This window comes from Erithacus rubecula, assembly GCF_903797595.1.
Source record: "Erithacus rubecula genome assembly, chromosome: 5".
Classification (NCBI taxonomy): domain Eukaryota; kingdom Metazoa; phylum Chordata; class Aves; order Passeriformes; family Muscicapidae; genus Erithacus; species Erithacus rubecula.
In genome coordinates, this window is record NC_136687.1 from 62,915,946 (window position 1) to 62,935,896 (window position 19,951).

Genomic DNA, 19,951 nt, shown 5'->3' on the forward strand with positions numbered 1-19,951 from the left:
TTCCCATAAATACAAGATAAAGAATTGAATTCATGTTCAAAGGGCTCATTTCATTTTAGTCTAGATATGTTTGTTTCTATCTTTGGTAAGCAGGCTCAAGTAATTAATTCCTGAAGTTGCTAGGTAAGATACACAGAATTTCAGTACTAAAATAATTTTCACTGAGCTATTGTGTCATAAAAATTTGAAATGTTTTGAAATGATTGAATGAGTCTTCTAAGTAGGTACATTATTGTTTTAGATGGCTCAAGAAACAGTACTGCTTAGGATTTTTTCCAATGGATGCAAAGCAACTTATTCACCCTTAAGTGAATTAAAATTCTGGTATTTTTCATTTCAATTAAAGAATAAAAAAAGAAATTATTTTTGTGTTGTGAAACTTTCACACAGTACACAAATTTCAGCTGTGGCATAGATTTTCTGGACTTTGGGAGAGCTGTAACATTTTGCAGTGGGGTCCAGACCTTTGTGTTTATAAAGCACCTAAAAGAGCAGAGCTTCATGGGGCATTACCACAGAGAGAAAAAACAACAAGCCAACCTCTACCAACACAAAGAACATATCAGATACAAGATGGATGCATTGAATTTATTCCTAATTTTTCTCTGTGTATTATAATACTCTTTTATAATATCTTGCTATTCAAATAGCATGATTTGATTTTTCCTATCATTGCGTGCAGCACACAGAGAGAAGAAATCTTTTGGGAACTAACTATTTCTTCCTTCAAGGCTAATTAAAGCCTGGAGAATAACAGGAATTAATGAAGCTTAGAGGCACAGCACTGAAACACAATTGATTTAACACTGAAAACCACGTCTGTATTTCTCTCTTTCTGTAAATATTATGATCACATCCCTGCAGACTTTGCCCCTGAAGGAAATGCTCATGCTCAATGTGTGTTCAGCTCATCTCTCTGCCCTTGCCTGTGTTTTACTCATCCTGGCACTGCAGCTTAGTGCCAACTGCCCTGGGTTGAACCAGCTGCAGCCACATTCCCATTCTCCCTCCTATGGCACAGGCAGCAGTAGGAATTTCAGCACAGAGCCATGGATTTAGCCACCAGCAGCACAAAATCCAGTTCTGGCTCAACATTCCTCTCTCCTCCTTGCCCAGCAGCAGCTGTGTCACTTGGTGGGCTCTTGTGTTTTCCTCCAACATCTGAAATGCAGTTTGTTTTTATTTTTAACCCTCTCTGCAGCGTGCAGTTGGATGCTAATGCTGCTCAAACTCCTCCTAAAGAGCTGTTGAACATTTCCCTTTTGGACTCAATCAGAGAGTTGTAGTTTTCCCTTTTAACTAAAAATGCTCTATAGAGAACAATTCTGCATCTGCAGGGGCAGATTATATGGCTCAGTGCAGTTCTTTTCCTTCTTTAACTTCCCTGGTTCTCATTCTGGTTTGCTAAAGCATTTTAATCTCAACTCTCTTCTAAATGAGGCATTCATGAATATGAGAACCTAAAAGAGTAAAAATGGGTAAGATTTTGAACAGCCTTATCTGTTGTTGACCACAAGATTTGATACAAGGAAGAAATAATTTCTTTTTTTTTTTGATTTTCAAATAAGCAGCTGATTTTTCTAGAACCTTAGTTCAAAAACAATGCTGAAGGGGCATTTGAGGAATGTGCTGATTTTCAGTAAGAGTGGACAGAGCTTGAGAGGGGAAATACAAATCTACAAATGAAAAATTTGCTCTTGTTAATTTGTATTGAAAAACAAATTATCAGTTCCTTGTCTTTGATCTATTTATCAATGTTGAAAAAGTAGCTAAATATTTCAGGTAGAGTCTGAGAGAGCAAGAGCTGCACACACTCAACAAGAGCACATGAGTGTGGATTAGTTGTTGAATAAACAGAATTTTTAGAAGCTAGAGACTCATCTAGGAGGGTATAATCTTTGCCCATCCAAATAGATGGTTTAGCATTTTTTGACTGAAAGAGATATAAATTTTGGGTAAGCCTGTGCTATGCTGCCACATGAAAAGGCTCTTACCAGAACAGTTGTGAATAATTGTAAAATTGTAAAAATAAGTGACCTGAATAATAATTAATCCGACAAATAGGATATGTTTTACTCAAAAAGAGTGTAATTTCCAGAAACCAAACCAAATTTTTTGGTGTAGATGCTTTCTGACTTTAGTTCCTCCATTTCTTTTTGTCATTTTTTCAGTCTATCAGTGAAGAAAGGAAAAGCAAGCTAAAGAGAATGAGATTTTTAAAACAATAAGAAATTACAATGACTTATCTCTCTTAAAAAAATTGTTTCTGAAATAGGATAAAACATCTGAAAATGCTTCAACAACCTCTATGCTATCTGGGTAATGTAATTACCTTGACTGTTGCTGATGCAATCTTCTTTCAGATAAAAATGCAGTTATTTCTAGAAATCTGACTGGCTAGGTTAGGTTTGAACTAAATAATGGCACAAGGCCAACTATTGCTCTGACAACTTTAGAGTTACTTTTAAAAGTAACATGCTTCAGGAGATGTGGAAAAATAAGGAAAAAGGAACTTGTGGTAAAGGCACTATGGAATCCTTACAAGAATAGGACTCAGCAGAAAGGAAGGAACTGATTTGGAAGAAATAAAAGCAGAGAATGGAAAGGCAAATCAAAAAGGATTAGATGTTAACTGGTGCACAGCAAAAAAATAGTTTGAATCTCTCAATTAGTAAAAATGTGCCTGTATCTATATTAGGATGATGCCAAGAAAAAAGCTTGGTGTAATTTAATTTGTTTTAATTAAAAATCAAAATACAGCATAAGCTTTAAAGTCCCAGAGTTAGGAGAAATGGTGAGGCTTTTTTCCTGTGTGGATGTTTTGTAGGTTTATTTTTTCCTCTGGTTTTCTGTGTAGTTTTGGTGTGTTTTTGCCCTGGTGATTTTCTGCCACAGCATAAAGAGGAGAGAGATTGCTCAGAGAAACATTTGATGCCACAAGGCAGTGGCTGATGGAAAAAGGAACTGGAACTAAAGCTCAATGATTTGCCTGGGCTCTCCTGTATTCATTTGCCACAGGGAGGCAGCCTTCTCCTCAGGTTGTGCCTTCTCTGCTGCTCTCCAAAATGTTTCATATTTTAAAATATCAGCATGGGCCTTTGGTGTTGTAAAATCCATTGAGTTTGTGTCTCCATCACTCACAGGGCAATGAGAGACTGAGTTAAAATGCTGATATCCTTATGGAAATACACTTTTCTTTTAGTATCCCTGAAATCAGCCCTCGAAAAAAAAGCCTCAAAACTCCAGCACAACCCCCAAGAAAACCACCTGCTATCATTAAAGGTCTGCGTGTGCTGGATGAAAATCACAGTTGATTACTTTGGCTAAAATTTAACATCTATATGCAAATAAAAAAAAAAAATTCAAGTACATAAAATGGGATTATTTCAGTAGTTTTGGTGTTTAAAATCAAGGCTGTGAATATACTCAGAAATAGTAAGACAATCTTTAAATTCTCTTTATCTTTTTGTAACATCATGATATTGCAGTTACAATTGAAGAAAATATTAATTCTATGAGGGTGGGAAATAAGGTGTTTGGAAAATAAGCTATATTAAGTGTCAACACAGAATTGAGGTTGATGTTGACTTTTTAAGATCAACCCTGTGTGATCCATTGCCTTTTTTTTGTTTGTTTTGTAATTGACATCTTAATTGGAAAAATAGATGGTTTCAAAGTCATGAAATACTTATGGTGTGTCTAAAAGGAGTCATAATCATACCCAGCTGAAACTTCCCAGCAGAAAGCTCTTCTCTTCCCTCATTTTCCTAGAATATGATGGAATTTTCCCTAACAAAACTGTTTAACTTAAATGGGTGCTTCTGGAGCCCTGAAAGTTTGGCTCATTTTTTAGAGGGTGTCATTAATAAGTTTTAGTACATCCTTGTAATTTCTACCTTTCAGCACCGGCTCCTTGAAAAACACTAACAAATTAAATCATATATGGCTGGAGCAAAGATGAACATTTTCAAATTAAAAATGCAAAAGTGAATTTTCATGTTTGGAACCACAGCAGTCTCCACTCAGGCAGCTGTGACTCTGGTTTCCAATGATGGGGATTCCCAATCAGTGGGAGCTGTAGGTAAGTCAGCTTTTCAGAACCCACTGAGGAGATATTTAGATGTTAGTGCTCAAACTGGGACCAGATTTTCAGAACAGCTCAGCTCTTGTTTAGGTGTCTATATATATTGCTGGGTTTCCAAGAGCTTAGTGTGTTGAGGGTGGTGAGAGCTTCCAGCTGCAGATCGTTTCTGGAAATCTGACCTTTCTTTCAGGGTCTGAATGTGTTCCACTTGCTTCAAAAAGTCTGACTTCATGCACCTATATATAGATGATATTAGAGATAATATTTTTTAAAAATGGCCCTCACTTTTCCTGAGGAGTTATTAAAAATTATGTTTAGAAATAAAACTAGAATTTGGATCTTCTAGTGTCATATTCTAGCTGTGATAACACACTTTCTGTAAAGAGCTAAAATCATGCAGTGTAAGGTCCTACACTTGGAAGAGTTGCAAGGCCATGGCTGAACCTCCTGAGGTTTTTCCAAGTCTCCTGGAGACATCTCACCTGAGGGAAGCAAGCTTTCTGTTCTCACAGTGACACTGGATGGGAAAAAGAGGATTAAAAACCAGATTATAATGGAATACACCCACTGGGGACTACCCAGAAGCAGTTCATAAAGATCTACAAAACAGAGCCCAGTCGGGTTATGTAGTGAGGCAGATGCTGGTGCTTACAGAGCAGGTGAAGTTTGTCATCAGGTTATTATGAAATACCCTGAATATCAATAGTTTAACTGAATACCTCAGACTGTCCTTTTGCAGAAATGAAACCAATAAAATATTTTGTGTTTGATTTGAACACCCCCTCTCATTTTAATTTTTGTTAATTTTCATCATCCTTTTGTTTTTTCCCCTGCACATCTAATGCTTTCTATTGTCCTTGCTTTATTTTTTTCATTGTATCATTTCCTTCTTGCTTTAAAACAAAATACAAAGCTTTTTAAGAGTTACTAGCACATTTAGTTAGAAAAATTCATTGCTCATTATTGTTCAACCAGAAGAGACCTACAGAACTTGCTCTGTTGCTGCCTGAATTTACAAAGCTGTGGTTCCCAGGTAAGACCCATACTAAGTTCAGCATTGCCATAATTTAGAATAGATTGCTGTTTTTCTTGTAAGACTGTACATTGACATGTAAGGATGGAAGAAAATATCAAGTATTAAATGAAACTATCTTACGTGGTTGTAAGAAATGTCTGCAGCAGATCAAAATATTGAAGATTGGAGAAAGGAGAGGAGGAACAAATGGAGCTGTGTTCTAAATTCTGCTGACAAAGACAATGAAATATAAATGAGTGAAATAATGTGTGACAGTGTTTAATCCCACAGTCTACTTTAGGTGTCTCTCTAGTTTCCTAGCTAGAAGGATTCCCCTGAGACCTACTTCTCAGTACTGTATATCCCCAAAACTGCTTTTGGATTCTTGATTCTATAGTTTCTGCAATTATGCAATAAGCTGTTGAACTTGGGTGAGATGGGAGTGAGTAAAGGGCTGAAATAAATGTTTCAGTACCTCCCTACTGATGTGTTTGCACTTCTGTGTTTGTAGGTTGGTCTTTGTACACCTCTTGATCGAGTCAGTTGTTTTGGTCAATTCTCTGTAACAATGTTGATTTTTCACTACTAAAGCATCCAGGAACAAGTAAGAGTGATGAAAGACTTAGCAAAACACTCCTACAACTTCCTTCAGTGATTTTTAGGTCAATAGTCACAGATATCACCAGTGACCATCTGGGGCTTGGCCGTAGCTGCTTGTGTGGAACATCTGTATCGTGTATAGAGATGTCAATTGTCTCAGCTGCGGTCCTTTTCAAATACTACTGCCTCTGTCTGCACATCTGCCTCTGAGAAATTGCTTCTGGGTTCTCTACTACTGTATTTACTTGCCATACTCTAGATTAAGTATCATTTATTATTTCCAGCTCTTATTTAAAAAATTTTCAGACTGACTCTGTCTTTGATTTCTTTCCAGAATACTTTTTTGATTTCTTTCCCAGGTCACATGTGCAAATGAATCACACCAAGTTCAGATATCTATTTCTATCATTTATTGTTGGATGATGTTCTAGAAGCCTCTGTTCTTTGATCACATCCAAAAAATGTGAAAGAATATTTTATTGGTTGTAGTAGCAGATCCTCAATTTTTTTTTCACAAGTATGTCATGTATTATCTGTTTCAGTGTGTGATATGAATGCAGAGCTCTGATTGGCACAGAGGTTAAAGGCTGGAATGCTCTGGAAGGTTGCTTAGTGTTCAGTGTTACAATTCCAGTTTGTTTCATATTTTACAGATGAAGTTAAGACAGTAATACCAAAGTGTTTTAACACTCACTCAGGAGACTTGTATCTCAGTTAGAACAGCTACAAGTTGTAATATTAAACAAAAAGAATGCAGTGTTACTGTGATTTGGGGAATACTTAAAAAAAAAGAAATAAATCTGTGCCTGCTATGATATTTTCCTTCCTGTAATACTTAACTGGAAAAATTAGTCTGTTCTGAAACTTCAATAAAAAAGTTGCATTGGAATAAATACCCTCCCCCTCCCCACAATGCTACCATTGTGTTTTGGGTACAGTAAGCAACAGATTTTGCAGCTAGTAAAATATTTGTAAATTTTCAAGCAGGGCTGGCTGAAGTGTTTTGATTTGGTTATGCTACAGTGTATCTGCTTTGTGTTACCATCAGAGAAGGTTCTTACCAACTAGCTGTTATAGCCTCTTATATTATGGACCAAGCAGGGTGTGGTCCTCAGGGGTGCAAGACAAACTTGCTGTGTGGGGTTTTTTTCCCTTTTTTTTTTTTTTTTTAAATAATGTTATCAAACTACTCTTTTCCTAAATCTCCCCAGTATTTGCTTAGTTTTGCAGACTGTGGGCATGTGCCAAAATTAATTCCACTGTCGTTCTTCAGTGGTGTTGATGGTGTTCCACAGTGGTGTTTTCCACAGTGGAAAAAAAGCATTTTTCCAGGAACTCTGACAAAGTTTTCTTTTTCTTGTTTTGTTGTATATTTTTTTTAAGGCTTTTTCTGCTACATCAGGTTTTAGAGCAGATATGGGCAGTTTGTTTCTGTGTCAATTACATTTTATCCTGTGCAAGTAAGTGCATGGTTGGACAGCAGACTGAAAGTAATTCACCAAAAGTCATTTACAGAAAATAACATGAAAATCTATTTTTTAGCTAGTAGAGAATGTAATCTGGAGCTGAGTCTTGTTTTTTAGTTATTATATTGTGGAAGAAACTGCTTTTTATTAGTTTCTTGTGAAATACAATGGGATCCTCTTTAGATTTTGATTGAGGAATAAGAACATACCAGCAAAAGCATCATCACCAGCAGTCATACATGCTTTCTGCATGTTCATGTCCATGAGAAAAGAGGTGATTCAAATAATTGCTGGCAATGTACTTTGGTTTTAACCAGATGTACTTCAGGCACTCTCACCTTTATTTGCAACGGGACACCTGGGATTCAACAGCCAAAGACAGCAAGGTCACAACTGTCCCTGTTGTCACCTTAGTTGTCCCTGAAGCCCATTTGGTAGATTGAGAGAGGTGGGAAGAGCATGGGAGCAGCATGGGGAGTGGTTCCAGCCTTTGTCCTAGAAGGTGATCTGGTGGAAGGACAGCCCTGTGGTGGCCAGGGCTCAGCCGAGCGTTATCCGGCTTTGGTCAGCACAAATGCTGACTTTGGATCTTCCCAAGGGATGTGGATAGCCTTGAACAGGGCTTGGGGAACGAGCCACAGAGAGCAGGGAAGGGTTCAAATCAAGTGAAATAATCTCAGTGACTGCTGTGAACTCCTAATAGGGGTATAAACAAGAAACAGTTTGTATGAGCTGTCATGTGGAGGTGGAAATGTCTTATCTCTACATGCTAGCAATGGCTGGGGCATTTAGTGTTTAAGATGAAACAATTCCTGATGATTTACATGGCCAGAATACTGAGATCATTTTATTTCTTCCTCTTACTTTTGTTTTTCTTTGTATTTTGGTATTTCAGTGTTTTTTTTTTTTTTTTTTTCTTTTAACAGGGAAATGTTTAGTGATTCACATCTGACTTCACATAAAGATGTTTTAAACAGCCTCCAAAATTTGTAATGTTATGACTTCATTCAGACGGAAATGAAGCTCTTGGTGAAAAAGCCTGGGGTATTTTCATTGCCATAATGATGTGAGCAGTACAGGAGGAATATACTCAGGGCTTTCAAATAATTATCTGTATTTTTTTCCAGCTTTCCTACTGTTTCTCATCTCCTCCCCCTACCTCCCCCAGTGATGCCACTGCAATTGTAGTGGGTTCTTTGTTTATAATAAAAATAGTGCAAAGAAACCCTTGATCTTTGCATTCCTAGAGTGTCAGTCCAACTTCCTGAGGTTATTTCTCAATCCTTGCAAATATTTTTCTAGGAGGTTTTTGAGCTGTTCAGTCCACTGAAGAATCTGAAGAGAGCATGATAGTGCTGCATGCATAAATCTAGGAAAACTTAAATTTGTTAAAGGTGGGAAAAATATGAAAAATGTTTTCATGAGTAAGGATATGTGTGTACTCCTATTAGGTATGATTGAACCTGTAAGAATGATTCATTAATTCAAAGAGTTTTCATTTTTCATGTGCCCTAACATGTTAAATAAGAAATAGTGAGATGGCATCGATGAACAGAACATATTTATTAATGTCTTGTATTTTTAAAAGCTTTGTGTTTTAATTTTTGGTATAGGGTAATACCCTGCAGTTAGAGTTTTTTAAATGTCAGAACACATTCTTGATGGAAACATGGAATTTTGCTTTCTGACACTACCTCTCAAAAGTTCTCTGCAGGTCTTGGATGAGCTGCAATGGAGAAAAGTGAGGCTGAACTTCAATGGATATGGGAGGAAATCCAGATCCCACTGCTGTGTGTATTGCCCACTTCCAGTTTTGCTCTTCCATTACTTCAGTCTTTAAATACATTGAGTCCATTATTGCAGGAAACATTTCCAGGACCAAGTGGAGTCCAGTTGGAAATTCAAGGGCTAGTGCATGTCTGCAAGGAGACAGTGTATGCCTTTTATTGGAGGATTTTAGCAATGTAAGGATTTTTTTTTGTCTCCCCCAATTTTATGACTACATGAAAAAAAAGGGAAAATAACTGGTTTTTTTTCCTTCCCCAGGAAAGAGAAAAAAGATACATGGTTTGAAATGAAATGAATAGCTACTTTAAGATGATTGTTTTGGCTTGGAGAGTTTCTTACATAAAATGTGTTCTTGGCTAATATTTTGAAGGAAGTACTGGATATAAATTAATATTTCATTTTAGAAACATGAAAATGGAAGAGTTTGGGCTTTCGATTCGTAGTTTTTAATCTCTGAGGTCGTTATCTTGGCTCAGCTCATATTTGTGAAGATGCCCTCAACTCCAAAGAGTGTTGTGGCTGGCTCTGTGCTTACTTGCCCAGCCTGAGTGACCCCATGGCCTGCATGTCACCCCTTCTGCCAGGCAATAGTCACTTGTCACAGCTGGGCTTCCAGTGGTGGCAGGGCTGGAGTGGAAATGGGACACCCAGAGTGGGTGGCCATGGCCTCTCTGTCCTGGGAGTGAGAGCTGACAAAGAGCAGAACAGGCTGTGCTTTCTGTGAATTGCTGCTTATGGCTCCTGTGGATGTTTGGCTGTGTTGTTCCTTGGAGAATTGCTCCTGTGGCTCTTGGTTTTGTTCTCATCTTAACCTTTTCCTGCTCTTTTCTGCTGCAAGGATGAACTTCTGCTTCTCTGTCTGGGTGTGTTACTGCACTGATGCTTAGAATGCCCTTTTCCAGAATCCAAATCCTGCTTCAGGCTGGCACTTTTTTTTTTTTTCTGAGATATTTAGAGCTAGGTATTTCTAACTAAACACCTACGTTCTTGAAGTTTTTATTATCTTTCAGTCCAGGGTAGCCTTCTGCTGTTCAATCTGCATTCTTTAAATTTAGGAACAAATCCTCTCTTTTCCCACATAAGATTTATTTCTTTTAAATTCCACTGAAATAAAATTTTCCTTATTCCATGTTGCAGATCCTACTTTTCCAGGGAGGAAGCGAGCACCATTTCTGTTATATACAACTCTCTTAAAAGGTAAGCTTGTTCTGAATTTTACATGTAAGACACGTCAGCTGGGGGATAGGTAAATGTTAATTATAGAAGAGTGAATTAAAAGCTGGGATAAGTTTCAACTTCCTCTTTCATCTGCCTGAAATGATTGAGGATCACTTCACATTAAAGAGGAGAGATGTTATTTTAAAAATGTGAATTGCAGTCTTCATCTCACATCCCACTGAGAGGAAGTGGCAGCAACCACTTTGTAATGAAGACAAGAGTTGGTCAAGGCCAATTATTGGTTGTGTAATTTTGAAAGAAAAAAGAATGTTTTTACATTAGTGGTTACATTGTGCAGCAACATTGAAAGGAGTTGCAAGCTCTGTGGTGTCTGCAGAGGGATGTTGTTTGTATGATTGTTCTAATTTCTTGTTCTAATCCCACAGAAAGCATACTGACATCTGTAAGATGCTTTGTCCATGATCCTTGCCTACAAGATATTATGGACTCCTTTTTAATTCATGAGAATTTAGCACTAACTATTTATTCTGGGGATCTTTTCATATTGGGCTGTGTTACTGGCTAATAGCCTTGTGCCAGAGAACTGAATTCCCTGGAATTACCTGATAAATCAGAGAAAGCCTATGGCATTTATTTTGCATACCATCATTGGCTGTCACTTGATAGTGACTGATTTAATTTCAAATGTTTAAAAGGAATAATTTGAAATCCCCTTTATTTTACTTTTGTAAACTTTTCTTTTTTTGGCCTTAGAATCCTTTGCCCAGCCCTCCTGAGATCACAAATACTTCTGCAATGCCTGCAATACTGTAAGAATGACAGCTACTGAATGCAGAAAGTTGGTGGCTGTGGCAATAACCTGGTTTATTTTTGCAGTGGGCTCATATTAGTACAGGAGGTTAATGGAAGTTGAGAGGCTCAGTAATTTGATTAATAATATAAGGACCAAGCAACCCAAACAGTTGGGTTGGATATATTTTTTATAGTATATTACTTGAAGGATGTTCCAAGTTTATAAAGCTTGGTGAAGGAAGAGAATGCAGGCCATTTTAACTTTCAAATGGCATCATTGACAGGGAAGAAAAAAGTACTCCATGTCTTATAAAAATAACTCAAATTTAGGAAAAATGTATACTGAGATGAACAAAATTCATTTGGGATGCAAAACTTGGGCCACTGTATGTATGTGAACCTTCTGCTCTGCTTTGGAATATGCATCAGTTCTGAATAGTGACTTTGTGCCAAGGTAAGTGGAATATAGCAAATTGCCCAAAATACTCAGCTATGACACTGGAATACTGTGTGGGACTTCACAGCCAGCCTCTTCCTTGTCTAGTGAGTCAGATCTTGGATAGTTCAAGTTGTGCAATCATGCTGACTTGGCAGAAACAAGCACTGTGTGAAGCCTGTGTCTCTTATTCTCATTACATTCTTATACATAGAGAAAATTCCCCTGGAAGCACTCACATAGGTAGCTAAATGACACCAGCCTGATTTTCCTTATTAAAATAGTAAAAGCTAATAAGAAAGGCTGATAAATTGGATGGAATTTTAGAGTGCATGTTAAAAATGTGGAATCCATGAGGCCATTCCTCATGAACCAACAGTTAGATGTGCTAATGTGTCTTTCTAACCCCTCTGGATAGATGTGTGGTTTCCAAACTGTTAAAAACACTCATTGTGACAGGAGAATTCTTGATACATAGGCATTCAAATTCGAGCATCCTTTTTTGTATTATATTTGGGTTTGATTCCTGTGACTTTCTTAGCAAACAAATATGAGTGCTGGAACATTCACTGATAAGGCTGATTGAAAAGAAGCTGCACAAATTAGCAAGAAATGTGGGTTTCAAGTTTGTGGTCAAGGGAATCAGAATGGGAAATGCAATTTTGAATATAATCTTTCTTCAGAGGGAAAAAAACCAGAAGCAAAGCATTCAAATTCATTATTCAAATAAAGAACTTGAGTTCTGTATATTTAATATTCAGTAAGATTTGATTGTAAATTTCCAGTAAACCAAGGAACTTTTTAAAAACCTCTTTGATGAATAAATTTAAATAATGAAGGCATTAGAGAAGATCCTGATCCTTTAGATTACAGCTTCAAATGATGAAAAGGATCAGCCGTATGTTCTGAAAGAACCACTCTGGTTTGTTACTCTCTTGGTGATTAGTTTATGGAAATTTCAGTATTGAAAAACAAACCTTTTTCAAAGGACAGATAAGCATTGTTAAACCCTAAAAATGTTGTTCTCAAGCTTTCAGTCTTTGTTCATTTGTTTTAACGTTTGAGATTGCAGCATTATTTGCAATTTTTGAAGTTGGAATTTGCTTTCAGAATATGATAGTTAACTTAGTTGTTAACTAAGCCAAGCACTGATCTAAAATAGTTGGTTTTCACTCAGTGTATTTATGTTGCTTGAGTCTGACTTATTTATGAGTCTGCAATAAAAAATAATCACAGTATAAATTCAGTTTTCTGCTGATACTTTTGATATTTCCAAGAAATAAAGAAAAACTTGTAATGTGCTCCATGTTTCTACAACCCCAACCATTTGTTATTGGCATCTAGGAAGATTAAGTTCCAACAATTACAGGGCTTTAAAATTTCTATGAGCAGTGTGCACATCAGATGCTTTCTGCTTCTACAATGATGCAAAGTAGCCATATGCCTAGTTAACCATCTAATTAGGCTTTGCATCACTGAAGCAATAGAAAAGGCTCAGAGTGTTTATTGTTCAAATCTCCAACATTAATTCACCAGATTCACTTGTCAGCCTAGGAATTAGAGAGGAGCCAAAATAAGAGGCCTGCTTTGAAGCAGTCTTGTTAACAATCTCTGATTTCCCTCTTTTTTTTTTTAAATTTTATTTTATAAAACATCACAGAAAAAAAAACGCTTCCAGGGTTCTGGCTTGAATAATGGAAGCAATGTTTACAACATGCCTTCAAAATCTGAGTTTTTCAGATTTCACTGCCATTTTGTTGGCAGGTAATAAGACAAATGCAAGTAATGAGCTGGTTGTTTTGCTTGTTGTTTAGAAACCCTTCCTGTATGGAAATCCCACTGACAATTCTTCCTTTATATTGGCTGCTTCTTACTGCCCTACCACTATTGGTATTCTTCAATCCTAAAGGGACAGCCTGAATTATCATAAGATTGTATAAAACCTTGGCTGATAAACTGTGAAAAATAGCTCTTTTTTTTTTTCATGTTACCTAACAAAGAATTTCTGCCTTTAGGAGCAAAGAGCACTCCAAGTGAAAAGTACCCAGATCAATTAGAAGGTGGTATTTTCTTCTTCAAACATGTCCTTAGTAGGCCAATAAATGAATATAGGAAAATTATTTTTCCACTGTCAGCTGTTTTCACTCTTTTTCCTGGTCCTTGAATTTGACCATATGATGCCAACCTCATGCACAATCACCTTTGATGCAAAATGAATATTTATTTTAATTTAAATATATAAATTAAAACATACTAGCTATGTACAGGTGGTCCCATAAAGCTTGTTTGCTTAACTGTGTCCATTTGTGTTCAATCTTAAACAGTAAAATGAAAGCATTTGTGCTTGGGATATTTATGAAAAGAATTGAATAATGAAAGATCAGGGAGACTGAGAAAAAGTGCGATCCAATATACTGGTTACAGACCTTTCTATATGAGGATCATCCAAATTTTTTCATAAACATAGTTTTGAAACTAGAGTATATTAGGGGAAACTGTGTTGCAAGGAATGATCTTCATGAGCAAACGTGAATTTCTTGTAAGGTCTATTCTGTCTCTAACAGTACAATCTGTGCTGCCAAAGAGAGAGATTTAAGATCAGTGTTTAAAAAGTGATTTTCACATTTAGATTTTTTTTTCCAGATATTGCAAAACCCACAATACATTTTGTAGCGTGGAGTTTCTCCTTGCCTCTTTCACATCATGAATCTGTTTAGTCGAAGGCTTTGGACAATGAGTGAAGTGACCAAAGTTTGTTTTGGCAGCTAAAACTACTCGCTACATCTGTCATTCATCTCTTGGAAACTCCTCAAATACAAAAATGAAGAAAATGCTAAAAAAAGAAGTGGTGTGTGAAAAAGCTATTGTCTGTGCAGCATTTGCAGTAGCAACCTAGGCAGATTTTTCTTGGCTTTCTGTCTGGTTCTAACGTTGATGAAGGAATCAAAGCCACTGCTCTATTTCAGGCTAGAAAGCCACTAGTAAAGAAAGCATGAAAGTCCACCCCATGACTGAGTATATTCACCTTATGCTGGAAATTTATTCCTGAAGTATCTAAAATTGATGCTTTCTTAGTCTTCAGGTTAATGACTGTTACAGTAACTAGTAGAATAAATGCAAGGTGGCCTAGATAATAACATATTTATGTTATTAGGGATGTGTTTTGGCTTATTTTGGCATTAAAAATGTTAGTTTCTATGTTTGCAGTCAGCATTTAAAATCATGTGCGTGGTGAGGGGTAAAATTTAAAGAATTTTACAGGTGTTAGTCTTACAGAAGTAGGAAAGAGCAGAAAAGATTTCTTTGTTTAGGGTCAAAATTTTGAAAGCTATTGAAATGAGTGTGAGGATATCATGGGATTAGACACTCTGCAACTGAGCTGATGTTGAGGTACATTTAAATTAATGTCTGCTCCTGTATGCAACTCATTCTTTTTATAGGTCTCTCACTCCAACAACTTCCATTTTTGAGTGTAAATCTGTTTGTTGAACACTGGAGCTCCAAATGGCAGGATGAGTTATCAGCCTCAAATGGAGGCAGGTCTCTGCCATCCCCTGGCCACAGAGCAGTCCCTTTGTGCTGCTCTGCAGTGTCACAGCTGCTGCAGCCTGAAGGGTGGATGAGTAAATTTCTTCTGCTTTCAGAGCACATCAAAGTCCAATGGCTGAATGGAAGATTAACTATGAAAACATGAGACCTCTTTGTTGGGACACATTGCGTTAGAGTCTGTGCCCGTGGTGTGGAGTGCTCTGCTTCTCCATGCTTTAAACAGATGGGTAGCTTGGTTACAAGCTACAATTTGTACAATTTGTACAATTGTCTCACTGCTAAATTTTGCCTGAAGTTTTGGAAGCATGTTGAGGGTGATACTCAACAATTCTTCCTTTGATTCCTGCTTGGAGAGGTATTTCTGATAAGGAGCACCTGAGCACAGCTTTGTCTCTGTCCTATTTCTCAGCTTATAAATTTAATTTCTGCCTCCTCTAAAAATATGCTAGCATGACCCTTTGGGGTCCAACATTTTTTTAAAAAAACAAGTTAAGATTAGCAAATGAATTCAGTCTGACATGGCACTGTCAGCTTTGTGCTGTTTGGCTGCTCTGTGCCTGCGTGTCTGCGATATGCCTTGGTTGTTGCTCATGGCAATGTGCAGGTTAAGCTTCCGTACTGGACCTAAAAAACAGCTTCCCAAGTGTGCAGAACTATTGGAAGGAGATTATTATCTACTTCCCACAGCACAGTTTCCTGAAGCTTCCTTTTTTTTTTTTTTCTTCCTTTTTCTTAATCTTCTGTTGCGGCCACACGCGCTAATGGATTTCGGTACAGGAAGCACGGAATCTTTCAAAAGGCTGGATTCAGCAATTTTGCAAGGCCTGTAGTCCATTAAGCTGAGGGACCAGTTGAATCAAAGAGGCTGCACAGACCCTAGTTTCAGTTTTGAAAGCAGTGGCCCCCAGGAATGAAATGTTATAAAAGACGACAGACCCAACCTTTTATTTCTCTACCTTGGACTGAGTTCTATTTAGCAGCAACACGAAATTTCTATCAGGTTCCCTCCATACGGTCCTTTCAAGGCTCCAATAAAGGAATGAATGCCAGAGCAGAGCCTTTACCCATTCAGATTTCAGCTCTGTTAGCTTTCAATACCAGAAATGTATTTAAAAGTGGGTAAGGTTTGTTAACTCTAATATACTACTGTCACTCATCCTGCTCCAAAAGAATCAAACTATATATGTGTTGGGATTTGCAATTCAAATGAAACCATTTTACTTCTTGAAAATGGGCTACTGTGGAGGAGAAAAAGGCTGTATAAAGGATCACATTAACCTACAGCAATAATATTATAACAGCACTGTGCGTGATACTATAGTTAGGATTGTGCCAACTGGTTAATTTATGAGCCTTCTCCTTCCCTTTCTGAAATGCCCAGCTGCTTTTCCCCCAGCTTTACAAATTTCTGATTAAAAGTCTCAAATAAAAGGGCTCTACTTGTCAGAAAACAAAATTCTATACTTGGCTATCATCAGGTTTATTTCAAAATGGTTGTGAGGTTTTATGCCCTTTATTTATTTATTTTTAAGAGAAATATAACACCATTTCTTTTTCCATATGTTGTACATGCATGATCACACTGCTGTACTTTTTAACTGCCTAATATCCTGAGGAGTTTTACTATTGAACTTACTGCTTGTAGGGACTGAAAAGGAGCAGTAAGGGTATATTTCAAAAGTTAGTAAATACAGACTTTGAGAAAACAGGAGGTCTTATCTGTCTTACAGAAATCATCACCAGTGACTGAAGAGTTTATTGCAAAAGTGTCTGGGCTGCATTTTTTGGGAAAGTGGTTGTAGGAAAGATTCTCTGCTGTTATCAGTCAATGACAATTAAATTAGAGGTAATTTGGAAAGGTTTTGCCTTTTAGGCTAATAGACAGTAGAACTGTATGTAACTGAGAATTAAAAATCTTGCTCATAAAATAGCAGCATGGTGGGCTCAGTAAGAATGAAGCCAGAGGTATTAATCTTAATATTAATGGTTTGTGCTATCACTGGCATTAATATTAAGGCTTTTAATACCAACACTGCTGTGAGTATGACAGTTGGGGTCATGAAGAGAGGAGAACAGACCTCATAGCAGTGGACCCAAATTTTTAAGCTAGACCTGAAGGGAAGGAATTTAGTTTGTGTCCTTGCAGCAAGTGTGCTGCAGGGTACAAAACTGTGTGTGACCAAAGGAAAGGGAAGTATTTCCAATGATAACCTGGTACCAGGGTAGACAGTATTAAGAGATAGAAACTTCCAAAAAAGCAATATGGGCTTGAATTCTATACAACATGAAGTATGCTGGAAATGGTATTTGGAAGTGTATTTCCAGCCTTTCTGGAAATAGAAGCCTCAAGAAAAGGTCAGCTTTAAAAAATGGATACTGTCAAAGCAGCAAAGTCTTGAAGTTAGATGCATTCTTTTCATTTCTGAATGTGTGACTGAGGGCTGGAGAATGCGATTACCTGACTCTATATTCTACTTTTAATTCTGGGAAAGTTTTTATTTAGAAAAATCCAAGAAGAATTAGAATAGAATTCTTTATGTTAGCTAGAGTGGTTATTCTGTCACTCACCAAAATGACCCAAAACCTGCTCTGTTTTTGCTGAAATGTTTATAAAGGGCTGCTGCTGCAAAAAAGCTCATATTGGCTTTTGTGGGAGTTTTTGTGTGTGTACATACATGTGTGTGATACAGACTAGCACAAGATCAGGCCAGCACTCGTGGGCACTTTTCTAGCAGATCACTCTTCCAGTTCCATCCTTCAGAGTACCTTTTCTAAAATATTTCAGTATGCATGTCATGAACTGCTCCCCAGCCAGTATTTAATGTATCTTGTCTGTATTGTGTATGTGCATATTGAGTGTATGTCTAAACAAACTTATAGAAATACTCATATGTAATTAGATATTTATTCTCAACATATATTTAAGAAATAGGATAGATATGAGTACCCATATTGTGTAAATGTGTTAAAAGATGTTTATATGTGTGTATTGATATTTATTGAAATTTTTGTGTGCATATGTATTTCTGTGTATCTGTATTTTGCCAACATGCAAATATGGGGAGAAAAAGGTTCAAGTCTAGGGCTAAGGATCTCTGACTCATTTCTGTTACTACTCCTGTCTTCCAGTTTGTGACTGAAGTCACTGAACACTGATTTAACCCCTTTGGCAATAGAAACTGCTGTTTATAGGGGCCTGCCAATATTGTCTTCAAGATTTTGAATCTCAGTTTTTCACAGAAGGATTGAAAAAGAAAGGAGGATTTAGCAGTCCCTGTATTATGGAAAAACATTAGATCATTGTCTTAAGAGGGATATTTTGAATGCATGTTTTACTGGAGATCAGTCCAGGATGTGGGAACACCGAGTTCCTGGAGCTGTGGAGGCTGTCTGTCCTCACAGCACTGCAGGCTCAGAGCTCAGAGTGGGAACAGGCTCCAGTGGTGGACAGAGCTACACTCCCCTACTTGTCCATCCACCCTTTATGAACAATAACCCAGGCCAACATTAGCACATGATGCTGTCCCAGTTTCTCTGGCTACTTGTACAGGATTTGTTTTCTGCTCCTGAGGCCAGCTGTGCTCAAAAAGGCTGGAGTGTAAATGATGGGTGAATCTCTTCTTTACAAAAATCCAACTATTTGCTTAATTTGTATTCCTCTCTTTCTTTACCCCAGTCCCATCTCCTCATTAAGCCTGATTCTCCAAAGTCAAAATCTTTGTCCATATGTGCATTTATGTGTTATTGTCCAAAAACTTTAGAATCTGCTGGTGAGTTTTGTTACTTTGGCAAGATTTCATGGTTTAGAAGTTTTAAATTGCTGAATGCATGGTGAAAAAAACCAACACTATCTGGTGAGGATTTGGACTCCCAATGAATTCTTCCACCAAGAGAAGGCAGGAAATCCTGGCTTCTCATGATGGAAGCAGTCATAAGATAAGTATATCCTGGCTCATCAGCACAGCTACAATGATGAGCAACTACAGCTTGCCCATCTGATAAAATACTGGGGGGACTGATTGGAAGAGGAGGGAAGCAGTAGGGAAAGAGAGACAGGAGAAAAAGAAGATGGAAATCTAGAGGAGAGCTTGCTTCCAGACCCTGGCTGCCAAAACTGTGCATATTGCTTTTATTTTCTGGAGGGTTAAAAACATAGCAGACATCTGCTACAGAGGTGAAGGTTTTAACCTTTGAGCACCTGGTTGCAAATTGGAATCCAGAATCTAGATGTTGAGTGCCTTGGCTTCCTAGAGGTAATCAGTGAAGGTGTCTCAGAAGGGGGATGTGTTGAGTGAGGAGATACTCCAAGATAGTTAATAAAAGTTGCAGAAGACAAAAATACTGGTGGTTGTGTCCAGTTCTAATCAGCTTTTGAGATTTGCTCAGGAGGAAGGTGATGTGTGTATGTGCATATCCACTGAGTATTTCTGAAAATACCTTTTCTTTTAAATAACTGAACAGAAAAATTTAATTTGTTTTCTTTTGAAGGAAAAGGGATGGAAGGTATGAGGTAGTGTTCGTATGTTTTATGCAATGATGGGAATTTACAGGCATAGTCTTGGAACTAGAACCAAGACTGTTCTTAAAAAGTGACATAACTACTAGACTTTAGAAGATGGTCTCTTGCATGCTTTTTTGTTTGTTTGTTTTTTGTTTGTTTCACTGTATCAGTGAAACTTATATTTTACAGGAAAATAGAGCAGTGATTCAGCTGAGAGGCTGAAGAATGCCCTTTGTGCAGTCTGGTATTTAGATCATCCTCATGGGCAGAGGCAGATGTAAAAGAAAAGGACTTGGGTCTCCCCCTCAGTGAGTGCTCTGACAATTCCATTCTTGCATGAAAGAACAGCTTAACAAAGCAAAGCAGTTGTTACAGCTATGTTTTTGCAAGAAGCTTTATCCTCTTGACTAGATACACGGCTTTTTATATTTACAAATGAAGTATATCTGTTAGATCAACCCTTTGAGGAATGACAGTTTCATTTCTATTTTGTAAATCCTGATTGATTTCATGTAAGCTAGGCTTTGACCTTCTTGGCTTT

General features: G+C 37.4%; 1 protein-coding gene across 10 annotated transcripts in view; it reads left to right on the plus strand.

Annotated features, from left to right (window-relative positions):
* Window positions 1-19,951, plus strand: part of LOC306802062 (uncharacterized protein) — a 116,757-nt gene that overhangs the window by 57,755 nt on the left and 39,051 nt on the right. For 2 of the 10 annotated variants that reach the window (XM_079305809.1, XM_079305807.1), the window contains exon 3: window positions 10,106-10,150. The exons of 5 other annotated variants lie outside the window; for them this stretch is intronic. The gene's annotated coding sequence lies outside the window, so the exon portion shown is untranslated. Of the gene's footprint in view, window positions 1-7,563; window positions 7,668-10,090; window positions 10,151-19,951 lie in introns of those variants that run through there. 3 more of the 10 variants (XM_079305805.1, XM_079305804.1, XM_079305808.1) reach the window with 2 other exon arrangements.